The sequence below is a fragment of the Pezoporus wallicus genome, unplaced genomic scaffold (assembly GCF_028554395.1).
Source record: "Pezoporus wallicus isolate ANWC-B61680 ecotype Strahan unplaced genomic scaffold, APGP_CSIRO_Pwel_v1 contig_3324, whole genome shotgun sequence".
In the NCBI taxonomy this organism is placed as follows: domain Eukaryota; kingdom Metazoa; phylum Chordata; class Aves; order Psittaciformes; family Psittacidae; genus Pezoporus; species Pezoporus wallicus.
The window spans coordinates 51,525-77,399 of record NW_026643042.1 but is presented as its reverse complement, the minus strand read 5'-3'; positions in this window follow the sequence as shown (position 1 = coordinate 77,399).

Genomic DNA, 25,875 nt, shown 5'->3' with positions numbered 1-25,875 from the left:
GATACAGAGAAGCCCTAAATAAATAATCTGTATACTGCTTCTGAAGCATCTCTATTTATCACTGCATTAATGATAAGGATCTGATTAAAGTGAACCCTAGCAAGGGTCAAATCTGAGCACAAGCTGTAATATGATCTGCAAGAGTGCTGATAACCTGAAACAATATGAAGAAACCCCATCAGATAAATAAAACAAACCAGTTGTCCATTAAACAGCTCAGAAAGAGGCCAACAAAACCAAATACAGATGGAACCCTTCCAGATGGGTTTTCTTCTTGTTTCTTTTACTTTAAAGAAGCACAGAAAAGTGGCACCTGAAGATCAAGCCAGTCTAAGGCTAAGGAAATAATACTGCTCAGAATAGCAAAGACTGATCTTAAAAAAATAAGTGTACAGCTTCTCATGATGTGCCCTTGTCTCTTGGAAATCTCAAGAATTACCACTAAGTTCTAAATAATAAAAAGAAATTGGTTTTAAGGCATTACCAATCATTCTAGATTGTAAACAAAAATTATGCATTTCGGTTTAAATATATTAATTCTTTAAAATCTCATAGAACAAATAAAAGTATATCTTGACTTACTGAAGAAAATTCTCACTAGCTCGTTTTAAAAACACCCAAATTTAAAACTTTTGTTGTTGTTGTTGTCAGAAGTGCATGAAAAAAGTCCAAAAGGTAGGTTGCCTCATTGCCTTTTACTGAATGACATGGAACTGTTGAAGCAAGTCCAGAAGAGGGCCATGAGGATGATCCAGGCCCTGGAAGACCTCCTGTATGAAGACAGGCTGAGAAAGTTGGGACTGTTCAGCCTGGAGAAGAGAAGCTGCGTGGAGACCTCATAGCAGCCTTCCAGTATCTGAAGGGGGCCTCTAAGGAAGCCATAGTGGCACTCTTCATCAGGGGATGTAGCGAGAGGACAAGGGGTAATGGGTTTAGACTTAAAGAAGGGAAGTTTAGACTGGATATAAGGAAGAAGTTCTTTATTGTGAGAGTGGTGAGGAACAGGTTGCCCAAAGAAGTGGTAAATGCTCCTGCTCCATCTTGGCAGTGTTCAAGGCCAGGTTGGATAGAGCCTTGGGTAACATGGTCTAGTGTGAGGCACCCCTGCCCATGGCAGGGGGATTGGAACTATCTTAAGGTTCTTTCCAAACCTAATCATTCTATCTTTCTATGATTCTAATAAAACTATTGATGTTTTGCAAAATAAAATTGACACCTCTGAAAAGATTTCCAATTATTTTCAAGTGTTGAAGCTCAAACTATCTTGTATTTTTACATTAAACCAATTTGGTTTACATTAAACCAATTGGTTTAAACCAATTTGCTTAAATTATAACTTAATGGTTAAGTTAATGGTTCCAATACACTTTGAATTCTAACTCATCTTCCAAACAGTTTCTCAAGCTTTTTAAACTAAGAGATGCAGGCCAGGTATACTGCCCCTATTAAAATCAATGGCAATGGAATCCAATTATTATAGAATTAGTGGGAACTGGGTTTTCTCAAGCCTATGGGTCTGACAATCTTTTCCTTTGCATAACAATGCATGTTATAAACGTAAAAGGAAAGAGAAGTTCCCAAAACAATTTTTTTGACAAATGAGACATGACAACTTCTTAGCAACAAGTTTTCTAGTGAAACAGGAGTCAATTTGGTCCTGCTGCTGCATTATTCAGATGCTAAACATGATGCCAAATTCAATGCATCCAAACAAGATAGAAAAAGATGGAAATTTGCATTATTGGAGCAGACAATTCTGTGTTTGTAACATAGAACATACCAGGAAATTTTACAGTCAGATTCTATCTAGATTTACATTCTAAGAAAGTCTGATTTTTCAAATGTGATTTAGGAAAAAAATGTAAAATAGTGCATTAATATTTCAGTCATGTAGGTTTTTATGAAGCTGGTTTTGTGCCACCTGGAGTTTTGGCCTGGCTGTGGGAGACGGGTCCAGTATGGCAGTGGGGCAAAGACAAAATGAAGCTTTATTTCCAAGGTCATTATTAATAACCCTTCTGTTCAACCCACTCTCCATTTATCTTCAATGAAACCACATTAACAAGATGATTATATACCTATTTCAAGGAATAAAAATATTCTATTGTCCCAAACGCTTTTAGAACTGCCTGCTCAGGACTCTGACATGCTCTGCAGGTCTCTCTCAAAAATCCAGGTATCAGCAGCAACAGCTTCACAAACATCTGGTTTTCCAAACTTTGTGCTGAAGCTTACACTTACATCTTTTACAGAACTGCATGCAGTTCGTTTTATTTCTATGAAACAGGAATTATTTCATTAAAATCTCCATTTAATGTAAATGTAATGCGACACCTATTTTCATCTTAAAAACCTAAGAAATTAGTAGAAATAGAACACTGTTAAGGAGCCTTTTATAAATATAAATACTTGTACATTATTCACAATCTCCTTTGGGTTTTTTTTTTGTTCTAGAAGACTGCAGCTCTGGACAATTGTGTAAATGTAAATTTGTATATCACTTTTAATATGTATTTAGACAGAACACATTGAAACTTTTTGATAGTTTAAGAAGTCAAAATTTCACATATTAGAAGCCAATTATGTGATCACTTCTGAACTACTAAATATTATTACAAAATCTGAAGTAATCAAGGGTACAGTGTGTTATTGGTGCTTAACATCAGAAGGATGCCTTCACTAAATTAAAAGATTTATCTGTGATTTGAAAACTGAAAGACTGTTGGAAGCTAATTTACAATTATAAAAGCGATTATCTAATATTCTTAAGAGTCTCTCTGCCTCCATGCCTTGGTAATAGTATAGCCCCGTGTGCATGCGCTTTGCGCAACCCCTGTAACATGGGGTGTCTGATACACCCAAGCAAAGCACTTCCAGCTCAGGGCCAGCTGGAGGCAAGGGCAGAAAACCCTCTCCTTCTCTTCAATTGACTTGTATTCAGTGATCTGCTCTCCGGCAAGCATCTCTGTGGAACCTTCCAAATCTTCCATCTCTCTGGAGCAGCTTCCAAAACTTCTGCCCTTTCTTTAACTTAATGTAGGTAAAGTTAGCCTCCTTTTTCTCCATCCACTGAGCATCCATCCTCACAAAGGAGCCTAAACAGCACTGTATCCCGTGTACTTCTGTGCATATATAGCCCTGCTTTTCCCCACCCGTTATCACAGCTCCTGTCTTACATACACCTATGATTTATGTTTATGATCTTTATGCAACTAGATTTCTAGCTTGCAGCAAACCTTTTGTCTGTAGATGCATTTTAGGAGCATGTTAGACTTCAAAGCACTCACCAATCTCATTGTCTACTGATGAGGTGTCTTGCATCATCTAATACTTTCTTAAAGTCTTCACTTACTGCTTTACCATTACTGTAAAAGGTCAGGCCATAAAACAAAAGACCCCAAAACCTAGAAGATACACTGAACTCCTCCTGAAATGTTGGATCCAATTGCATTTTCTCAATTGCAAAAGAAGAAATTTATATCAAATTCCATATTTAAGATCAAGAAAAATATTTTGAGATGCTTCTCAAAGGGATACTATAAGAGACGTGACAAACTACATCCATAAAGGTGGCAAAAATAAAGTAGTAATCTTTCCTTGTTTCTTTTTCCCTTCTCCCTTGGAGAACACATGCCTAAATCTCCTATTTCCAGAGAAAACCCTAATTATCTGGTTCTGGTGTACAGCTCCACCTCTTGCATATTCTGGTACCTACTCAAATAAATGTTTATTTTGATCAAGTAGAAGAAGGTCCCATGTCTCCAGCCCAAGGCAACACCTTGGAGGTAAAAAGTGCAGGTTCAAATCCACCTAAACAAAAGCAATCTGAATTTTCAAGAGGATGCAGGTACACACTAACTGATAAGATAGAAGCATTATGTCAGAATCATTTTGGATCACCAAATCTGTTTTTCAGTTACTGCAACATTCAACAAAGTTCCAGCAGCTCTGTCACTAAGCCAGTTGAACTCTGCATCTCTCAAAAAGGCTGCATACCATTCCTGTTTTAGTGTTGCAATATTTGTGGTAAAAAGGAATTTAAATCATTAACCATCTAAAATAAATGCTGAATAATTTTATCAAAGATAACAGCAGCTTGTTTTCAACACAGCCACAAATCTGACCTGCTGACATATACCAAAAAGCTATTTTGTGTTTTCTGCACTGAAAAGAAATCCGCTGTGTTCACACTGTGTCACACTACAAAAGTAAGTCAGCCATGGATTAACTTCCATATGTTCTTTTAATTGATTTAACAAATATAGATAAGATAAAGATACTTATGTGGCATTGTAAAGAGCACAGACTAAGACCTGGTCACCTTCTGTGCCTTTCCAATACAAACTTTTGTTGGCATTTCTTCTGAAAGGAACAGACTTTACAGCAGCTCTGGAGGAATTTAAAGAGGAGGATACACAAAGAAGGGGGGTTCAATTTAAAGTTTTTGATAAAATTAATACCACTATCATGCACCTTTCAAAATGCTTTTATAGTTGCTTTCTTCACAGTTTACAACACTACTAGTGGTATGCTCCCAAGCTTTATTGCTATGATTTGACAATTTCTATGTGGATTTAAAATCCATTTTAGTCCCTCACAGAACATCTCTTTAAAGCTAAAATCAGCTTTCTAGACACTCCTGAGAACTAGAAGCCTTTAAAAGAATATTTTTCTGTCCCTTTGAAGACATGATCACTCCCAGACTGACTAGGTTTCAGTTTTAATCTCGGAACGGATACAGGCATTTGCTTCTTTTTGGTCATACCACGTTACATGCTGAGACAGTGACGATCTGTGGGAATTCAGTAACCCGTTCAGAATTCTACATTTTAAAAGAGAGAAAATGTCATATGTGGTCAGCTTCCTACCCTTTTATGGCTGAGTTTTATTATTCACCCCTGCCTCTTACTGCCTACACCTCCTGAGCAAATGTTCAAAATTCTATTCAAATTGCAGAAGCTAACTTCCTCTGCAAAGGATAATACAGATGCAAAGGAGGACAAGTGCTGTTTATTAGCAATTATCATGAAAGTCCTTCCTGTAATTAACCTCACTTCAGGGACACTGCTGTTTGCACTTCAGATATCTCATAAACAGGGGCTACATTTTCCTTATTGCTAGGGAAGATGAGTCATTGCTGAAGAATGCTTATCTCAAGTCAGTTTTAACTAGCTTTTGTCTGCATGAAATATTAGTCACTGGTACCTACAAGATTACACGAAAGTCTGGATTTGGGCTTCTTTTATAAATACGGTTTTCTTCTTCCTCTTCATATATTCAGGATACATCACTAACAGCATCAGGGCTAAGTAATATATAAAATTCTCTTTTCAGTTAAACGTGCATTTGCCTGTATGATCACTGACTCATAACCAAGAAGAATTCCAGATTCTGCCCAACTAATGCTAAATACATATTAAAAGTGATACACAAATTTACATTTACACAATTGTCCAGAGCTGCAGTCTTCTAGAACAAAAAAAAAACCCAAAGGAGATTGTGAATAATGTACAAGTATTTATATTTATAAAAGGTTCCTTAACAGTGTTCTATTTCAACTAATTTCTTAGGTTTTTAAGATGAAAATAGGTGTCTCATTACATTTACATTAAATGGAGATTTTAATGAAATAATTCCTGTTTCATAGAAATAAAACGAACTGCATGCAGTTCTGTAAAAGATGTAAGTGTAAGCTTCAGCACAAAGTTTGGAAAACCAGATGTTTGTGAAGCTGTTGCTGCTGATACCTGGATTTTTGAGAGAGACCTGCAGAGCATGTCAGCGTCCTGAGCAGGCAGTTCTAAAAGCGTCTGGGACAATAGAATATTTTTACTCCTTGAAATGGGTATATAATCATCTTGTTAATGTGGTTTCATTGAAGATAAATGGAGAGTGGGTTGAACAGAAGGGTTATTAATAATGACCTTGGAAATAAAGCTTCATTTTGTCTTTGCCCCAGCGCCGTACTGGACCCGTCTCCCACAGCCAGGCCAAAACTCCAGGTGGCACAAAACCAGCTTCATAAAAACCTACATGACTGAAATATTAATGCACTATTTTACATTTTTTTCCTAAATCACATTTGAAAAATCTGACTTTCTTAGAATGTAAATCTAGATAGAATCTGACTGTAAAATTTCCTGGTATGTTCTATGTTACAAACACAGAATTGTCTGCTTCAATAATGCAGATTTCCATCTTTTTCTATCTTGTTTGGATGCATTGAATTTGGCATCATGTTTAGCATCTGAATAATGCAGCAGCAGGACCAAATTGACTCCTGTTTCACTAGAAAACTTGTTGCTAAGAAGTTGTCATGTCTCATTTGTCAAAAAAATTATTTTGGGAACTTCTCTTTCCTTTTACGTTTATAACATGCATTGTTATGCAAAGGAAAAGATTGTCAGACCCATAGGCTTGAGAAAACCCAGTTCCCACTAATTCTATAATAATTGGATTCCATTGCCATTGATTTTAATAGGGGCAGTATACCTGGCCTGCATCTCTTAGTTTAAAAAGCTTGAGAAACTGTTTGGAAGATGAGTTAGAATTCAAAGTGTAGTGGAACCATTAACTTAACCATTAAGTTATAATTTAAGCAAATTGGTTTAAACCAATTGGTTTAATGTAAACCAAATTGGTTTAATGTAAAAATACAAGATAGTTTGAGCTTCAACACTTGAAAATAATTGGAAATCTTTTCAGAGGTGTCAATTTTATTTTGCAAAACATCAACAGTTTTATTAGAATTAGATAGAATGATTAGGTTTGGAAAGAACCTTAAGATAGTTCCAATCCCCCTGCCATGGGCAGGGGTGCCTCACACTAGACCATGTTACCCAAGGCTCTATCCAACCTGGCCTTGAACACTGCCAAGATGGAGCAGGAGCATTTACCACTCCTTTGGGCAACCTGTTCCTCACCACTCTCACAATAAAGAACTTCTTCCTTATATCCAGTCTAAACTTCCCTTCTTTAAGTCTAAACCCATTACCCCTTGTCCTCTCGCTACATCCCCTGATGAAGAGTGCCACTATGGCTTCCTTAGAGGCCCCCTTCAGATACTGGAAGGCTGCTATGAGGTCTCCACGCAGCTTCTCTTCTCTAGGCTGAACAGTCCCAACTTTCTCAGCCTGTCTTCATACAGGAGGTCTTCCAGGGCCTGGATCATCTTCATGGCCCTCTTCTGGACTCAGAGTTGAGTGCTCAACCATAGGTGGCCCTGGGTTATTGCTTTTGTAATGATACTTTTTGGGAGGCTCTACATAATTTTGTGCTTTAAGGTCTCTCATTCTTACAGTTTTCCCCTTGTAAGCTGGTCATCTTATGTCATAAGTGATTTTCTTTCTTTATAGATTAATTGAGGCTGAATTAAAATATACTTTTCCATTTTCAATGTTAACTTTGTAGTCTTGCAACTTTCTGTAATACATTTTCTCAAGTGTTCTTGCTCTGTAAGATGGCAGATTTGTAGTATGTGGATTTCCCATCTCGGTTGTATTTGCGTTAAAGTCTCCTTCTAAGCAGACAGCAAGTAAACTTACGAGTGAAGAAAACAAGTTTTTCTATTAGAATTATCAGAAGTCTGTTCTGTGTAACAAGCAAATCAAAGTATGTGCACAGAACACGATGTTTGCTAGGTAAAAGAAAAAAATTGCTTAAGTTTTTATATTGTTGCAGACTATTTTTACAGATTTTTTTTTAAAGTAATTTAATAGTCCCATAAAAGGAAGCGAGGTGTTCATTGGAAAGATGTTTAAGTACAAATTTATGGTTTAACAAAAATCAGATACTCAGATTTGAAGATATGTCATGAGTAAAATTAGATTGAGGCTTGCACATAGATACCAGAATCTCAAGGGCTATTCTGATAAAATTTCAGCCTATATAGCAAAATCTCAAAATATTCAGCGCATTCTTGAATATTTTCTTCCTGGTCTTGGAATATTTTCTTCCTACTTGGAAATGCAAACTGTATGGGTAGGTTTGGTTATTTGATTCAGTTAGAAATCACCCCTCCAAAAGAAGAGAGAAAATATCAAAAGTCTTCAGGACTGTGGAATGATTTTGTGATTTCCCACTGATGTATTTTGTCCCCCACAGGGTTTGTTTCTGTAGAAATGTCCTCTATAAAGTATTAAGGTTTAGAATGGTATTAGCAGGTATTTGAGGTTTGGCATGGTCAAGAAAAGTAGCTATAGGGGATTTTGTTACCTTTTCTATTCCTTTCACTTGTAATTTTAGTCCGACCTGGGAATCTTATGGTTGAAATGAAGAGAAAAACAAAACTGAAACAAAATGCAAGTCCTTCAGAGATTCCATTACTCTACAAAACTTCCATCATATTAGCCATATTTCTTTAAAACTTTATCTAAAAACCTATATTTCTTTTAAGGCTTGCTTCTTTAGGATCTAGGAAATATTCAGCCTGGTACATTTTGCTAGTGTTTTGCTCATGCAAACCGTGACAGTGACTATTGCAGGGAGCTAACTCCAAGCTATCATGTTCTGTTCAAGAGACAGCCAGGGAGCAACTGTCTATATCACTTATTTTTAGCCTTCAGTGGATTTATATTAATGTTGTTCTTCTTCATAAGTCTCCACATAAAGCTAAAAATTAGTCCAGTGATTGATAATCTGAATTTTCAAATGCCATCATGTGTAAATGTCACTTTCAGGTCATTATTAATAAAGCATGTATCTATGTGGAAGGACGCATGCCTGTCTCTTCTTCTGACTTCTGTACATGCGCAATAATACCAATTATGAAAAGGCCTTAGATGGTTATTTAACTCTATTATCTGTACTTGTTGACATGTTAATTGGTCTTAATGGATCTTAAAAAATACTAAATTAATAAGTGAATGCAACAGATGGATAATAAAGGAGGTAAAAACCTAAACCCAGATTTTCTCAGTAAATGCTGAAATGACCATATACAAGGCTGTTTCTATTACAGCTCATTATTAGATCACGCTACTGTTTTTAAAACTGCATTATTCTACTTTTCCTACCATATTTCATTAATTTGGAGGTGAAAAGGATTGCATGTTTTGTATAAGGCAAAATACTTTTAAATGAAGGGAATGGTATAAAATCAGACAAGGATCCTGTGAACTTTTGGGGTTTGAGTATGTTTCTTGTGAATATCTGAGAAAGATGAGTTTGCACAAAAGCTTATTATTAAGACTTAATATTAAGACTTATTACCAAGTCTTACATCCTTAAACTTTCTTGTTGCCAATCACCTGGAGCTGTGAAACTGCTACAATATTATGAAGTAGGAGATACAATCCCAACATGCTGTAAAGGCCCCTCTTTAAGGTGAAAGTTGTGTTGATGGGCATTAAATCCCACTTTGAAGAAGATGATGTATTTAAATCTGGATGCAGGGGGCAGAACTTCCCTGAAAAAGTTACTGATATTCTGTCAATGTTACTAGTGATTATTTTTACTCATACACCCCTGTAAGAACATCAATATTGCTCTGCTTGCTTGGAATTGAAATACAATTTCCATTTAAAGGAAAGTTTCTTAACAACAAAATGCAAAAATAAACATTTTAATTCCTATTGAACATGCTGTATATAGCATGTAGTTTACAGTGCAGTGCTAAATGCTGAATCAGTTACTAACACATCCTATGGGCTCTTACGATTTGGGGGTTGGAATTAAATGCTGGATATCCATTTTAAATCGACCTAGGGTTTTGACAGTGGTTGAAACAGCGAGGCAATTCCACATTTATCTTGCATGGTGGCCCACATCATGCAGTTCTCATGCGATCAGAACTGTTGCTGACTCCAAAGAGATCCTGTCTGCTTAAAACCTGACCTGGCAGACTCTCTAGGGCTGGATTTTTCACAGACCTGCATAAGACTAGAGTGCACGTTTGCTATGCAAAGAGCTTTAACTGTGTTCTGCAGCTCATTGTATGAGGAGCCTGTGGCTTGAAAGTATTTTGCCCCCTTTCCAAATATACCTGTCAGATCACAACTATACACTTCATTCAGTCAGGAAAGTTAGGAGGAAGAGAGATGAGTACCATGAGCCCTGAAAGTAAGTGGGAATGGAGAAAAATTGTGGTCTGGAAGCTCTGTTCATACGAGAAACCAGCTAATGTGGTCTGCAACTGATGAATGGCTCCAACTTGTTTAAAGCATTTGAATCTGTTCTTCTTTCTGCTGACATTGGTACTTACTTAAAATGTCAATATAAAAGGTCAGTACAGATTAAAGATAACAGAGTATGTGGGGGGTGTTTGTTGGTATGTCTGCAGAACTTTAGGAGTGCTTACCCAGTATGCTAAATTTAACCTAATGTATTTCTGATCCATTATCTTCTGTCTGACCAGAGGCTTCATAAGTAGGTGAATGAAATCCACAAGCCCTCTTACAGCATGACACTGCCATAATCTCCATATGGAAAAAGGGAAAATCTTTCCTAAACCCTAAAAGCTAGTTAGATTCTACCTTGATGATCATCTGATGACCCAGATTTTACAATCTCTTTACACCATATGAATTTCAAGCAGGTCTTTTGGCTTAAAGTTGTTCTTAGGCACTGTTACAGCATTGTGTCTGGGTTTTTTCAACATCTTGGGTATGTTTTTTTTCCTAATTTCTAGTGTAATCTCTTCTGGAAGCAAGATCTGTACATTCAGCTTCCTGTAGCCAGAATTTGGTCCTGAGTGCAACATTCCTATACAGTTCACAGATCCACAGTATCTTTGCCCAGTGTCAACTGCAAGCATGATGATTTACAGTTTCCCTCCTGCACTGTGAGAGTAGTTACAACATGGACTCAACCTTAGCAAAAGCATTTTGAAGAGCAGTCACCTGAGCACCACTACGCAAAAGAAATCTTTAAGGTGATTGATTCTGAGCAGGATATTGTTGAAGTTCAGTGATTTTTAATCTGATGACCGACCTCAAGAAATATTAAGAAACCTTAAGAATAAAAACAACAGATCAAAATTTAATTTTACAGCTGAATTATCTTAAAGTAGACACACAGAAAAACATGGATTTCTTGATAAAACATGGATTTCTAGGATGTCATAATCCTAGCAGTGGATTTATGTTTAGTTTGGAAAAAAAAATTGTAGGAATATCACTTTTTTTCCTGCCAATGTGATGCTTTTAGAAATACAAATTCTAAACATTTTCCTCTTTTTCTCACTTACTGCTACCTTTGTTTACTAACAAGGATTCAAGAAATCTTTTTCTATCTAGATTTTATTAAAAAAATATTAAAAAGACTGTAATAGGATTATTTTTGCTCTTCTCATGAACCAAAGTTTCAAAAATTCTACTGATTTTATTGAATCTCATGAATGCATGTACATTCTCTTCTCCGTCACTCACTGGATTTGCAGGGTAAACACAGTCAAGTTTTTGTTCTGAATTGAACAGAATAATTACTCTAAGGTGTGCCTCCAAAAGTATGTGATTATACGGGACAGTCCTGACTAGTTTTGAGGTTGTTTTCATCTGCGTAGAGTCCAAAGCATGGTAAGAGATTTTCTTTGATTAAATTTTTATTTGGTCTGAGTAAGCAAAAATTTTCGGGTTTTCCCTTTCCCTTGCAAAAAAAAAAAAAACAGACAAAACAAACAAACAAAAAAAAAACACAAAACGAAAAAAAAAACCACCCCTCAAATTATTGAGAAAATAAAACTGAAAGTAAGATCTCAGTTTAAAGAAGTGACACTTCCTACTTCAAAGTGGCTGTTAATGAAAGGATTCATCTTTCTGGTTTGACTAGGCATTCATGTATATTGTTGCAAAACAAGTTAGGTGAGTTTAGGGTTGAATATCTAAACATTATATGAAGCAAATCTGGAAACCAATTAATTGCCTAAATGATCAATTTTACACTTACATCAGTTTTTGTATGAAAAATTGTACTTCACTGCATTTTTCCTAGATTTTCTATTAACATTGCCTTAGCAAGTTAGTGGTTTTGTATCTCTAGGAACAAATCTAACAGACACATAAATGCTAACATAGTTTTTAGAAGAAAAATATTAAATACGCCTGTTTTTATATTTTGCATTTGTAATTCATTACAACCTTAATTTTTTCTTCATATTCTTTCTTTAGTAGTCTTTCAGTTTCTCTAAATGGGGCCACCTACGAATCTGCTGGCAGGTAGTGAGAAAATAAGTGTTTAACAAGTGAGGAAACTATTATAACAGTCAGAAAAGGCAAATTACAGCATATGTAATAGGACAATCATTACTTTTATAAAATTCAGTATGAAATTGTTAATGTCTCTTGATAGTCCTTTAGTAATTAAGATTTCATCTTGATTGTCTTTCTGCTACCATGAAATGATATGATGGTTAATATTGTTAAAATCACAATGTTAAGTGAACGGAAAATCATAGTGTAAAATCCTCTGGATAGAGGCTTTAGTGTTACACTCAACCCAATTTAGAAAAAAAAAATTCTCATTATATTGGGAATATAATTTTATGAAATTGAAAATGCCTCTTGGTAATGCTACCTCTATATGAAAAATGGATATGAACACACATTAATATACTTTTCTAGCTTTTGCAAAACATATAAAATTTGTAAATTAAGGCTAATTATGAAGTATGACTAAGAACTAGATTTTCAGTCTAATTGTTAACCCAGTGAAACTCAGTATGAAAACTCAGTATGCTAACCCAGTGAAACTGAATATTTAAAACATTTTAAACAATATTAATTGCTCAAAAACATATTTATGAGACAAGTAGACAGCTATTTTATTATTATTGTAGCTGAGATAGCATTTCACATGAGATATAATCTAGGTATGAAACATTAAGGCAATAATCAGGCTAAGCAGGTGTTTACTCAGAGGGTAAAGGCTGTCATGAAAAGCAACCTCCCACAGACGTAGAAAAGAAGGGTTTACAACTATTGTGTCTTGTCATAATGATGTATGATGGAAAGACACAGTCCTTTAGCTAGAAAATGAAACAGAAACTTACTACCACCCAGAAACCTATGGAGGGCACATTAACTGAAGTAATCCTAAAATATGAAAATGAACTCATATCAGCAAAGGAAATAGATTAAATTTATTTCATAAAGAACAACATAAGTAAGGGTATTTTTTGGAACTCATACTGTGCTGCGATTTAAGCAAAGTAAGGTAAATTTCTGAATGTTGGGACTTAGAGACTTCTGGAAAGTTGCTTGGTGTTAAAATCCACAAATTCCTATCGTCCTCCAAAAGGGTCTAAAATCAGTTTCTCGATTTCTATGTTTTATTTCCCCAAGTGTAAAACAGAAGTAATAGCAATTTTCTGTCTCAAAGGCTTGTCACAAGAATGACTTTATTAATTTTTCAGCTAGTATAAAATGGCAATGACACAAGCACATCCGTATAGTATGATAAAACAAGTAAAATTTTAACAGAAAATTTAAGAAAGGGAAAAGAAAAAGTCTGTAACAAAACCTGAAAGCATTCCCCAAAGAAAATTATTATTTAGTTCAGTAACTTTATTCATAGAATTATTTAGTGATATTGTATCTGAGGCAACCCACCTGTCACTAATCACTCTGTTGAATGCTCATTTATGTTCTGCTCATTTACTTTTGAATAATCACTGACATGTTATAGCCATGAATACCAACATATGCAAATTGTAAATGAAAAACAAGCAAACAACAAAAAAACACACAAAAAAACAAAACAAAACCCCCCCCCCCCCCCCCCAAAAAAACAAAACCTACCAACCCCCTGATGTTGATATTTTGCATTTCCTTGCAAAGTTTTTAAGAGACTTTTTCATAATGCTGCTCTAGACACTGTTACACTAGTGTACACCTTCTCAGATAAAAAGTGGAAAGCAGTGGGTACGTACAGGATGTAACGTAAATATGTATAATAATCAGTAGGCTTGCCACCAGGAACATACAGACTTTCACTAGCAACCATTTAAAATCAATTTGAAGGCATTTGGAAAGCATTTTAAGGAGCAACTAGGCATCAATAAAATTTAATTAATTGGGTCTATGGATGCACATGTAAATTGAGTGTTAATTGTGCTAGCAGTGCTTTTCCATTAAAAATTAAACTCATGATTAGCAACAAAGAAAAAAACAATCCAATGTTGGTCTGTAAACAAATCTCATTTTCTTTAATTGTGCCCTACTTTAGATAACAATCATAATTCTCCATTTGCTTTGTTAAATGTGAGCCTCACTACAGCACGGGAAAGACAGGCCGATTGCTGGTTAAGATATCACAGATGTATCATTCAGACTTTTGATGCAATGCGGTTTTTTAAATTGCCTTATCCGCCTTTGAGCAAGAATGGGAAGTTTTTTTCTCTTAATGTTAAGCAGACAACTTAATGTGTTTAGGAGAAAAATAAGTTTGTCAGCCATATTTTTATAAATAAGAATTTAATAGTAATGTAGGGATCACTGGGGTATTCTAATTTATTTACCTCTCGGTCTGAGTATGCACAGATGAAAATTAATATGAGTGTCAGTTCAGTCCAGGATGTAGGTATTTGAAGCTTCAATTCCCTTCCTGCTTATTCCACAAACTCTGCTCCTGTAGCTATACTTTAAGAACAAATACAAATCCAGGGGACAAGAGAATGTGTTTAGTTCTTGAAATAAATTCAAGATTTTGAGAGTGAATTTTAGCATCTAGTACTTGTCAAACAGAAATGCATCCACACAAGTTGGCTTGAGACTTCTACAGTCTGAGTTTTAAAAGCAGGTCTCCTTGTACAGTGCCATAGTATCTCCATGGTTCTAGATTTTGTTCCCAGGCAGGCAGCTAGGAGTTAGGAATTGGAGACCCAAAGCTACATTAGCTAGATCCTCTGAATGATTTAGGCACCCATTCTCCAGTTTCTGCACCAGCAAAATGAATGTCATTTCATTATCTCACTATTTTAAAGATATAAACACTTTAAAAACTGCAAAGTACTTGGGGATGAGGTAGACATGGTTGCCATATGAATAGAGAGCAAGAGTGGCTTTGTCTTTGCATAGTATATGGACAATGATAAATGGAAATATTAAAAAGACACGAAAACCCGAAGAATCTAAACTAAGACACTCAGCATTCTGAATCAAAATCGTAACTTCTGCATTTGTTTGCATCAGTTTTACTGACAGAGCATCACTTAATTTCTGGAAAAGCTATTCTTAGTTTGCCTTATCTCTCCATCTGAATAAAAATGTTAGGACAAATCTGCTTGTGACCACAAATTTTTCATGTTAATGACAAAGGAATGTCTCGCTAGAATCTAAACAGGTAACAGTGAAGAGTGTCGTGTTCTAGGTTTGCAGAGGACCAGTCAGAAATGTTTAAGTAGCAGTAAAAAGGGACTGAATAAAAGTGTTAGGAGTAGCAGGACAGTATTTTACAGATAATGCAAAATCAATCAAAATATGGAGAGTATTTTATAGCTTCCACATTGAGCTTTGAAATTCCTCATTGTCTGTGAGACTTGGGAACTGCATCTCTGTGTAGCACTCTCATTTCTCAGGCACTTCTTGGACAGTGTCGAGTAGAATAACAGGGAAAAAAAATTGAGATGAATCACAGCCTTCTCAGTATTCATAACATGTTCTGACAGCTGGGAAACAGTGGTGTTCCATACTCACATGTTAAACTAAGCAAGTCCAGTTCAAATTCTTTATAGCCTCAGGGTGAAAAGTAAGAAAACTTTGTTAGAAGCAGATTTTCAAAGGCAGAAAATTGATTTTTCTCTTTTGTTTTTGAAAAATCAGGAAAAAAATATATACTGGGGTGATAAAGCCTCAATTGTCTAAATCTCAGCATCTTAAAAGATAAGTACATGCTTAAATTATTGATTAGTTTCTGTCACCTAATATGAAACTTTTGCCACTCATATGTGAAACTTGGAATTTTGATCGGTGAGTGCAGCTATCCTACCAAATGGAATTTGTACTTCAGGTGTTTGTGGCTTTCTTGTTTCTCCACATAATGTTAATGTGACTTTCCCATTCAACATCAGCCTTCCTCTCCTGAAACACCTCATGTCCCTTTGAAGTACTTGGCGCTGTCTGTGCTTAGGTTGTGACTCACATCTATCTCCAGTGACTGAAACAATAACATGAAGCAATATAAGGAAGCAATATTCTAGCTGTAATGTGAATCGGTACTAATTCAGCACAGGTTGATTTGATTTCCCCTACTGGCATGTCCTATTCATCCCAGTAACATCTTCAATGACAGCCATGAAAATGAATGCACAAATTTAGTAGACTAAGTGGCCAAATTGTGTCATTTTGTATTTATGCATGCATTTTATTTATAATAGCTATGTGTACTTCTCTGAAGCACATAGAGAACTATAAATTTTGAGGTCTAATAGCTTTTATACTTTAAAACATGACTAAAGTGCTTAAAGATAACATAGTGATTCTGTATTTCATGTGGAAAACAACCCCAGAAATCTGTGCATCTGACAATGAGAAATGGCTTGCATCTTTTCACTGCATTTTGGAGGACAGAACTCACAAATTCCATATGAATTATTAGAAAATAGCAAAGGAAGCAGTATTAAGAATAAAGTGAGCTACTTGGAATCTGACAGTCAAGTCTACACCGGCCATTTGTCTAATCCCAGAAATGTCTGTCCACTAAAACATCTTCAGTGCACATAGATGTTCAAGTAAGACTGGCCTGTGTCTCACCTGCTCAGATGGGAAAGTACAGGCTTTTCATACTCCACATTGCCTTGCACCAAAGGTACAGAGCAGATCCTGCTCATTTCCCACTTTTCTGTGATTCTGTGATTTACTGCTGTGGTCTACTTTTAAGTGGACAGTGCGGCTAAGAGTAACTTGTTTTTAATTTACCTCTTGCACTCAGCTGCAAGTACGAAAAAGAGCGTGTCTTTTGGAAAGCTGACTTAGTGAGGCACGGAGAGAGCAAAGAAGGTATTTCAGAACAGGCTGAAAAACAGTGGGATCCTCTAAAGAATTAGGCTTGTAAGTGCCCCATCCTCCCACATCAGCTAAAGTTTGCAAGCATGCTCTCAAGCAGCTTCAGTCTCCTCCTAATCTTGTAAGAGAAATGGAACTATTTGCTGATGCTTATATCTACAAGTGATTTCCGTCTCTCCTGTCTGTCATGTGACCCAACCCTAAACCTCTTTGTAAACTTCAATTAAATGTTTAGCCACAGACTGGGGGATTTGTTCCATACAAGCTTTGGCCAGTGTGCTAGCATGTTTTGAATAGTCATTCGAGATGATAAAGAAACTAGATGGAAACTTCTTTCTGTTGGACTTCCAGCTGATCTGAAAAATTCTTATTTTCACCCACCACTTGTATAATCATTTGCATTCATAAAAATACACTGAAAAATGAGGACCCAAATTGAAGTCTCCTTATGGTTTATGTGAGCCTTGTACTCATTAGCATTCAATGAGAATGGATTAAGATTTGGGGAAGAAGGTGAGACTTGTGCTAAATAGCAAAGAAGAGATGAGTAACTACAGTTTTAGCTTTGGGTTTTGAAGTTTTGGAGATCTGGGGTTTAGGTTGCTTTTTCCGCTCCAATCTGTTAGTTACCTTTAGGTTGAAATAGTATTACTGTGGGACCTTACTATCCTTCCTGGCATTTGTCCATTGAGAGCAGGTTTACAGCACAGGGAAAGGGTTGTGTTTGAACTGTCAGAAAACAGCTCTGCCGCAACTTCTTCAGCTTGAGCAAGTTATTGCCAAAGCCAGTTATATTGATTCCTATAGAGCTGTGGCAAGACAGAGTTTCTCTTTCCTGCACATTTTGTCTGTCTTGTATTATTTGAAATTTCTGATAGCTGTATACAACTAGAATTAGCAGAATGTTGTGAACAGATCTGTCCCCTTGTCTTGGATGTTGAGCAAGCAATTTTGTACAAGTTGTTTTACTTCTTCATGGTTATTTTTACTTTTTGTGAAAGCAAGTATTAAAACTAGTAGTGATAAATAAATCTTCTGATTGCATTTCTAGAAAATGCCACTTTCAAAATGCTTTTTTAGTAGGAATTAAAACGTCTATGTAAAATGCAAACATCAGTCCATATTGTGAAGCAAAAAAAACCAAAAAAAAACAAAAAACCCAAATCAAATAAAACAAAACAAACCGCACAGACACACACACAAAAAAATAGTAAAAGTGAATTAAAAAAAAACAAACCCAGGCAAAAAAAAAAAAAAAGAAACAAAACAAAAAAGAGTTTGGCTGTGGAAATTGAGTTATTTTATTTGAAATGTGTACTATTTTATGCTTGTTTCTATCATAGTAGTAACTTTAGCGAATCTCAAGCCAGTAATTTTCTGTTAGCAGAAGTTGTTTCCATAAAATCATTTCTTCAAACGTTATGATAATTTTATACCCTTAAATGTGAAAAAGACAAAGTTTAAGTATTTTGCTCTGAGAAATAGTTCCTTAGACTATAAAATAATTCTTTTTTTTACTCTACTGAGCTTAAAATTTCACAATGAACCAAAGTTATGATGCATAATGGATATGAAGATGAGAAATCATTTTACTCTGGCAGACAAATGGTGCTTTTGATCTAAAAATGTTGATAAGGTAGTTCAATCAATGCGAAATAATTTTCCAAAGTAAAATCTATTTAAATTTTAAAACAAATCTAACAAATTGTAATCTATTTATTGTTATACTGTAACATTTCACTAGCAGTAGCATTATGGCAAGCTAATATTACATAATATAGTGTGGTTTAACACATGTAAAATGACATATTCAGGTATAATGTGCCAATAACAGTATTCTGTAATAAACATTACTGCTATAAAGTTATATAACAGAAAAGTAATGATAGATCTATAGATTGAATGTACTCCTTACTGCACTGTGAAAGAGAGCATCCATGTATAACTGATTGTAAAACAGGTATTTTTGAAAATTCTTTCAATGGGGAATCTAAAAAATAATGATTCTTACTGAGAATAAAATTCCTCTCCTCAGCCTCTCAGAAGAGATAAACCAGTTGAGACAGGCGCCACCTCAGGTAAGTAAACTGATCAAGTCTTAATGCATTTCAAGTAAGATTTTCAGTATTTGTGCTCTGTGCAAAGAATAAAGATTGTGACAGATGGTTGGCTTGCCTAACTAAAATGGAATTCTGCAAACACCCTACAAAGATCTAGATTCTAGCCCCAGACTAAAATTATACATGATAGTGTTGTATCCCAGGGTCTTATCAAACTTTTACTACATAAGAGCGGGCAGAAAATTCATCTCTTCAAAAGCCCCATGGAGGGTGAGCTCAGTAGGGTTTATTTAGGTCAAATGTTTAAAAATGGAGATAAGAGAGCAAAAACTTCTATTTTTCACATCTGCAGAACTGTATACTTCACAGGTTCTCTGGGTACTGCATTCATTTTTGGTTTATATTGCTTGGTAATTAGTTCGTTTGCTGCTGTTGAACTGTGCTGAAATCTAGCATAGCTCAGGACTGGGCCAAGCTTAGCTATTTTGTGTTTCTGATTTAGAACACGTATTTATGTACTTCACCCATTAACTGGGAGCTACGTGTAGCTGAGACTATAAATAACTAGTATATGAGAAAGGTGAAGAAATCTAGCTGTGAAAGGGCATAGAGGAAGTGCCAAAATAAAAAGTTGGAAGAAAATTATTTAGCAAATCTCATTAATACATTGTGCTACAACCTTGTAAGTTAACAATGGCAGATATTTAAAGCATATTTAATTGACATAAAATTTTTCAGTATATACCAGAAGTTTTGTAATACAAAGTACTGACAACTGGAGGTTATCTATAGAACTGCATGAGTACTTGCAGATGGAAATGTAAATTACTTCTCAGACAAAACAGCCAGTGCAATGAAAGTGGCTTTTAAGTGCAGTTAGTTTTAGAAAAAAAACCATAATTATTCTTTTTCAAGCTAACATGTATCAGTGGACAGCCTCACTTTGCTATGTATATTCTGATTATTTTGATTAACTGTATTTTTTGTTTTAAAAATGTTTTATTAGTTAGATTCTTTTGAAACTTCGATACATGGGTCTTTCAGCTACGCATTATGACCTAAAAGTATAAAAACTGTCTTTGCAGAATTACTCTCACATATCCTTGAAGAGAAGGTTAAACCAAATTACAGAGCTCACTTCTTAAATTATCCAAAATATCATTTATCACCAGACAACAACAACACTTTGCAGAAGCATTAGTTATCAAATAGTGTTTAATCAAGCACATTTTGGAAAACAAGAGTCACTTGAATACTGACAGGAAAAGAGATGGGCGAGGGGAGTTAAGGGGGGGTGGTACCCATTTCTAGATAAACCATTCCAACATTTGCATACAAACCCTAAGCAGATACCATGTTTTCATCCTGTCTCTGTAGCTGGAAATGGGAATAAAATATGTGAAAAAACTACAATAAACTCTTAATACTATATCGCACGTATTCACATGCTTAAAGATGGTAAATAACATGAGATCACTGAAATTATTTGAGCACTTAAGATAGATGCTTTCTCAGAAGTAAGATTACAAAGGTTCCTTGTTCTCTGACATGGTTAGCACTGTAATGCCAACTCTCAAAGGAAACTGTTTCTCAGCCTACTAGAAATCAGCTTGAAGAAATAAATGTGATACTGAATTTGAAAAAGACTATAAAGCCGATAAATTGTTCATGGGTAAAATATGTGTAATATTTGACTCAGTTCAAAGGAAGTTTAAGACGGCATGAGAAGCAATCTAGGCTACAGACTTCAGTTTCATGTATCACAATAAACAAGCTCATCTCCATTTAAGTATTCCAATGAAACATGGCACTTTTTCTTGTAAATAAATAAATAAAAAAAAATATAAATATAGAATCAACCTAGAATTTTTGAATACTGGTTTTGTTGGTTTTTTTGTTTGTTTGGGTTTTTTTTTCAAACAAAGTGAAACACAGCTCTCCTGGGAAAAAGAACTGTATATAGCAGTCTTCCTTTAGTATTTTTAAGGGTACAAGATGATACAAAGAAACCCCTTAACCTCTATGTCTGACTGCCTGTGTTCAATCAAATATTAGATTGCATCAAAATTTGCTTTTAATTAGTTGAAAGTGACACTGGAAATAACAATAAAGGGAGGTAGATCAAGGTCAAAAGAACAGCCCGCCTATGATAAAAGCCTCTTAGAGATTTTTCTGCTATAGCAAGAAATAAAGATTATGCACTGAGTTCTTCTTGTAATGAAGAAAACAGTATCAAGGTAAATAACAATACCACATTAAGAAACAGCTGCCGGTAAACTTTAAAGGCACTAATATATGTTTTTATTCAACATAAAAAAAATGCAAACTATCTGCTCTTAATCCTCATGACATTGATCCACTCCATTGAGTACAGATCTTGCCATGAATTTCTGACATACAAATGGATTTTAAGGAAATGTGCAATATTATGTATAAACCACAAAGGATATGATGATGTCTTCAAGAGCTCTGTTGAAGAGGAAAGGACTCTGATAAGAGTGCTGTTGAAACTTAGAAAATTTTTCATCTATTTTTTTGAACACCTTTCTTGCCAAATGTGTTCACCTCATTTTTAGGTGGAATCTCAATCTAAAAAGTAATTTTGAAATCATATACATATTTAATGTAAGCACTGTTAATTTTTATTTCTTTTAGTCTTTAAATTTAAATCATTACACCTCATTTCTATTGTGTGTGAGAATATTCCACTGCTCAACAATCTAGTACTTTTGCAATCATTAAAAAGCCACCATAAGATAAGGAGAAATGACTAATTCAAAAGCCACAGAACCTGGGCAACAGATACAGGCACTAAATAGCTTTAGTTCTGTAACGCTTGGCAGGAGGATATGCAGGGATTTTAGGCCTTCAAAAAAACTGTATTAAAAAAAAACCAGAAGTGTTGTTCTTCACTCTTCTTTATTTCAAAAATTCATTATCTTCAAATTAAAACAAATAAATGAAACAAAAAAAAACGCAACAACTTGAAACTGTAGTCATATTTAATCTAAATGTACTGCAACAGTTCAAAAAGTGAAGTGATTAACGCAGTGCAAAATAAAAGCAAACTAACAATTCAAAGCAGAAGATACTCTTCTATCAACTCTTACAGAAAATACAGCTTTCCAAATATTCTACCACACAGCCATTTGTTTTCACTGTAGCAACCTTAATTCAGAACCAGCTCAAATTGTCTTTAAGTGGCATAACATAAACATGAGCTAAAACTCATCCTGGAAAGCATCCAGAAAAGTAGAAGCTGCTCAGGGTAATTACAAGTTGCACTCAGGGGTTTCTCCTGAAGCCTCCAATTCCACACCACCCTCATCATCTTCTTTTTGGTCCAGAGAAATATTTCCAAATAAATATATGCGGAGTCCTCTTGCTTCACGCTTCTTTTAGCCTGGATTGGAGACCATCCCTCTGGCCTCAAAAAATCCAGTCTGGCCCAAACTTGCTATTAATGTTTTATGAGATTTACTATAAATTCCTCAGCCTGTTAATATCAACAGATAATTTGTCAGAAGTATACTTCTGACCCCCCAAAAGGCTAAAAAATGTCAAAAACCACCAAAACAGCCCAAGTGAGAGAGAAAAGGGGGCTGGGTGGCTTGAAGCGGTGTCTTGTTGCAACGCTCGAGGGGAGGGGAGGGGGCTGCGGCGGTGAGGAGGCTGGAGGCTGCCAGTGGGCGCTTCTCGAAGCCTCTGGCAGCTTCTCGAAACTTCCCGAAACTTCTCGGTAATGAGACCCCTGCAACAAAGGGAACCAATGGGGAAGAGCCACGTCAACATCCGAGTGAGGAGGGGCGACAGGATTGGCCGGGGCCTTGAACCGGAGAAGATAAAGGACCGCCTCCCAGGGACCGCGTGTGCGCGTCTTGGGCGGAGCGGAGGGCTCCCCGGCGCACCCAGCGCTGTTTTATCTGCTATCGCTTGCTCAGGTTAATAAAACTTATACTTTAAACCAAATTTGGCTACAATATTGATAACACATGGACTCACAGACTGACCCACACATTGACACACACATGGACCCAGAGACTGACCCACAGGCTGACCCACACATGGACCCACAGACTGACCCACACGTTAACCCACACATGGACACATAGACACACACATGGACTCACAGACTGACCCACACATTGACACACACGTGGACCCAGAGACTGACCCAAAGGCTGACCCACACATTAACCCACACATGGACACATAGACTGACCCACAGACTGACCCACACATTGACACACACATGGACACACACATGGACCCATAGACTGACCCACTCATTGACACACACATAGACCCAGAGACTGACCCACAGGCTGACCCACGCATTGACCCACACATGGACCCACAGACTGACCCACACATTAACCCACACATGGACACATAGACTGACCCACAGACTGACCCACACATTGACACACACATGGACCCATAGACTGACCCACAGGCTGACCCACACATTAACCCACGCATGGACTCACAGACTGACCCACACATTGACACACACATGGACCCATAGACTGACCCACACATTGACACACACATTGACACACAGACCCATAGACTGACCCACACATTGACACACACGTTGACACACACATGGACCCATAGACTGACCCACACATTGACCAACACATGGACCCACAGACTGACCCACCGACTGACCCACACATGGACCCACAGACTGACCCACACATTGACACACACATAGACCCATACACTGACCCACACGTTGACACAGAGACTGACCCACACATGGACCCACAGACTGGCCCACAGACTGATCCACACATTGGCACGCACGTTAACCCGTGCACTGACCCACACATGGACCCATAGACTGACCCATAGACTGACCCATGCATACGCCTACACATAGACCCATAGACTAACCCAGAGACTGACCCACACACGGACCCATAGACTGACCCACACATAGACCTGTACATAGACCCATAGCCTGACCCACACATTGACCCACACATTGACAAACGCATAGACCTACACTAGCCCACATCTACACATTGACCCACACAGTGACCCATAGACTGACGCACACATAGACCAGAGTTACTGGTGTCACTGGGAGATGCAAAGCACGTGTCACTGATGTCACTGGTGTATCACTGGTATCACTGGTGTCTCACTGGTGTCTCACTGGTGTCACTGGGGTATCACTGGTGTGTCACTGGTGTAACACTGCTGTATCGCTGGTATCACTGGGGTATCAATGGTGTCTCACTGGTATCACTGGTATCACTGGTGTCTCAGTGGTGTCTCACTAGTATCACTGGTGTCTCACTGCTGTCTCACTGGTATCACTAGTGCCTCACTGGTGTGACTGGTGTAACACTGCTGTATTGCTGGTATCACTGGGGTATCTGTGGTGTCTCACTGGTATCACTGGTGTATCACTGGTGTCTCACTGGTGTATCACTGGTGTCTTACCGGTGTCTCACTGGTATCACTGGTGTCACTGGTGTCTCACTGGTATCACTGGTGTCTCACTGGTGTCTCACTGGTGTCTCACTGGTATCACTGGGGTATCATTGGTGTCTCACTGGTGTCTCACTGATGTATCACTGGTATCACTGGTGTATCACTGGTGTCTCACTGGTGTGTCACTGGTGTCACTGGTGTCTCACTGGTATCACTGGTGTCTCACTGGTGTCTCACTGGTGTCTCACTGGTATCACTGGTGTCTCACTGGTATCACTGGTGTATCACTGGTGTCTCACATGTGTATCACTGGTGTGTCACTGGTGTCTCAATGGTGTCTCACTGGTATCACTGGTGACTCAATGGTGTCTCACTGGTATTCCTGGTATCACTGGTGTATCACTGCTGTCTCACTGGTATCACTGGTGTATCACTGGTGTCTCACTGGTGTGTCACGGCTGTCACTTTTGTATCACTGGTGTCACTGGTGTCTCTCTGGTATCACTGGTGTTATCACTGGTGTCAGTGGTGTCTCACTGGTGTATCCCTGGTGTCTCACTGGTATCACTGGTGTGTCACTGGTATCACTGGTGTGTCACTGGTGTATCACTGGTATTACTGGTGTCTCAATGGTGTCTCACTGGTATCACTGGTATCACTGGTGTATCACTGCTGTCTCACTGGTATCACTGGTGTATCACTGGTGTCTCACTGGTGTGTCACTGGTGTAACACTGGTGTATCCCTGGTGTCTCACTGGTGTTACTGGTGTTTTCAGAGGTGTTATCACTGCTGTCACTGGTGTCTGATTTGTATCACTGTGGTATCACTGTGGTATCACTGGGGTATCACTGGGGTATCACTGGGGTATGACTGGTGTGTCACTGGTATCTCTGATGTATCACTGGTGTCTCACTGGTGTCTCACTGGTGTGTCACTGGTGTATCCCTGGTGTCTCACTTGTGTCACTGGTGTATCCCTGGTGTCTCACTTGTGTCACTGGTGTCTCAATGGTATCACTGTTGTATCACTGGTATCACTGGTGTATCACTGGTGTCACTGGTGTCTCACTGGTGAATCCCTGGTGTCTCACTGGTATCACTGGTGTTTTCAGAGGTGTTATCACTGGTGTCACTGGTGTCTCACTGGTATCGCTGTTGTCTCACTGTTGTCTCACTGTTGTTTCACTGGTGTCTTACTGGTGTCTCACTGGTATCACTGGTGTCTCACTGGTGTGTCACTGGTGTATCACTGGTGTCTCACTGGTGTCTCACTGATATCACTGGTGTCTCAATGGTGTCTCACTGGTATCACTGGTATCACTGGTGTATCACTGCTGTCTCACTGGTATCACTGGTGTTATCACTGGTGCCTCACTGGTATCACTGGTGTCTCACTGGTATCGCTGGTGTTATCACTACTGTCTCCCTG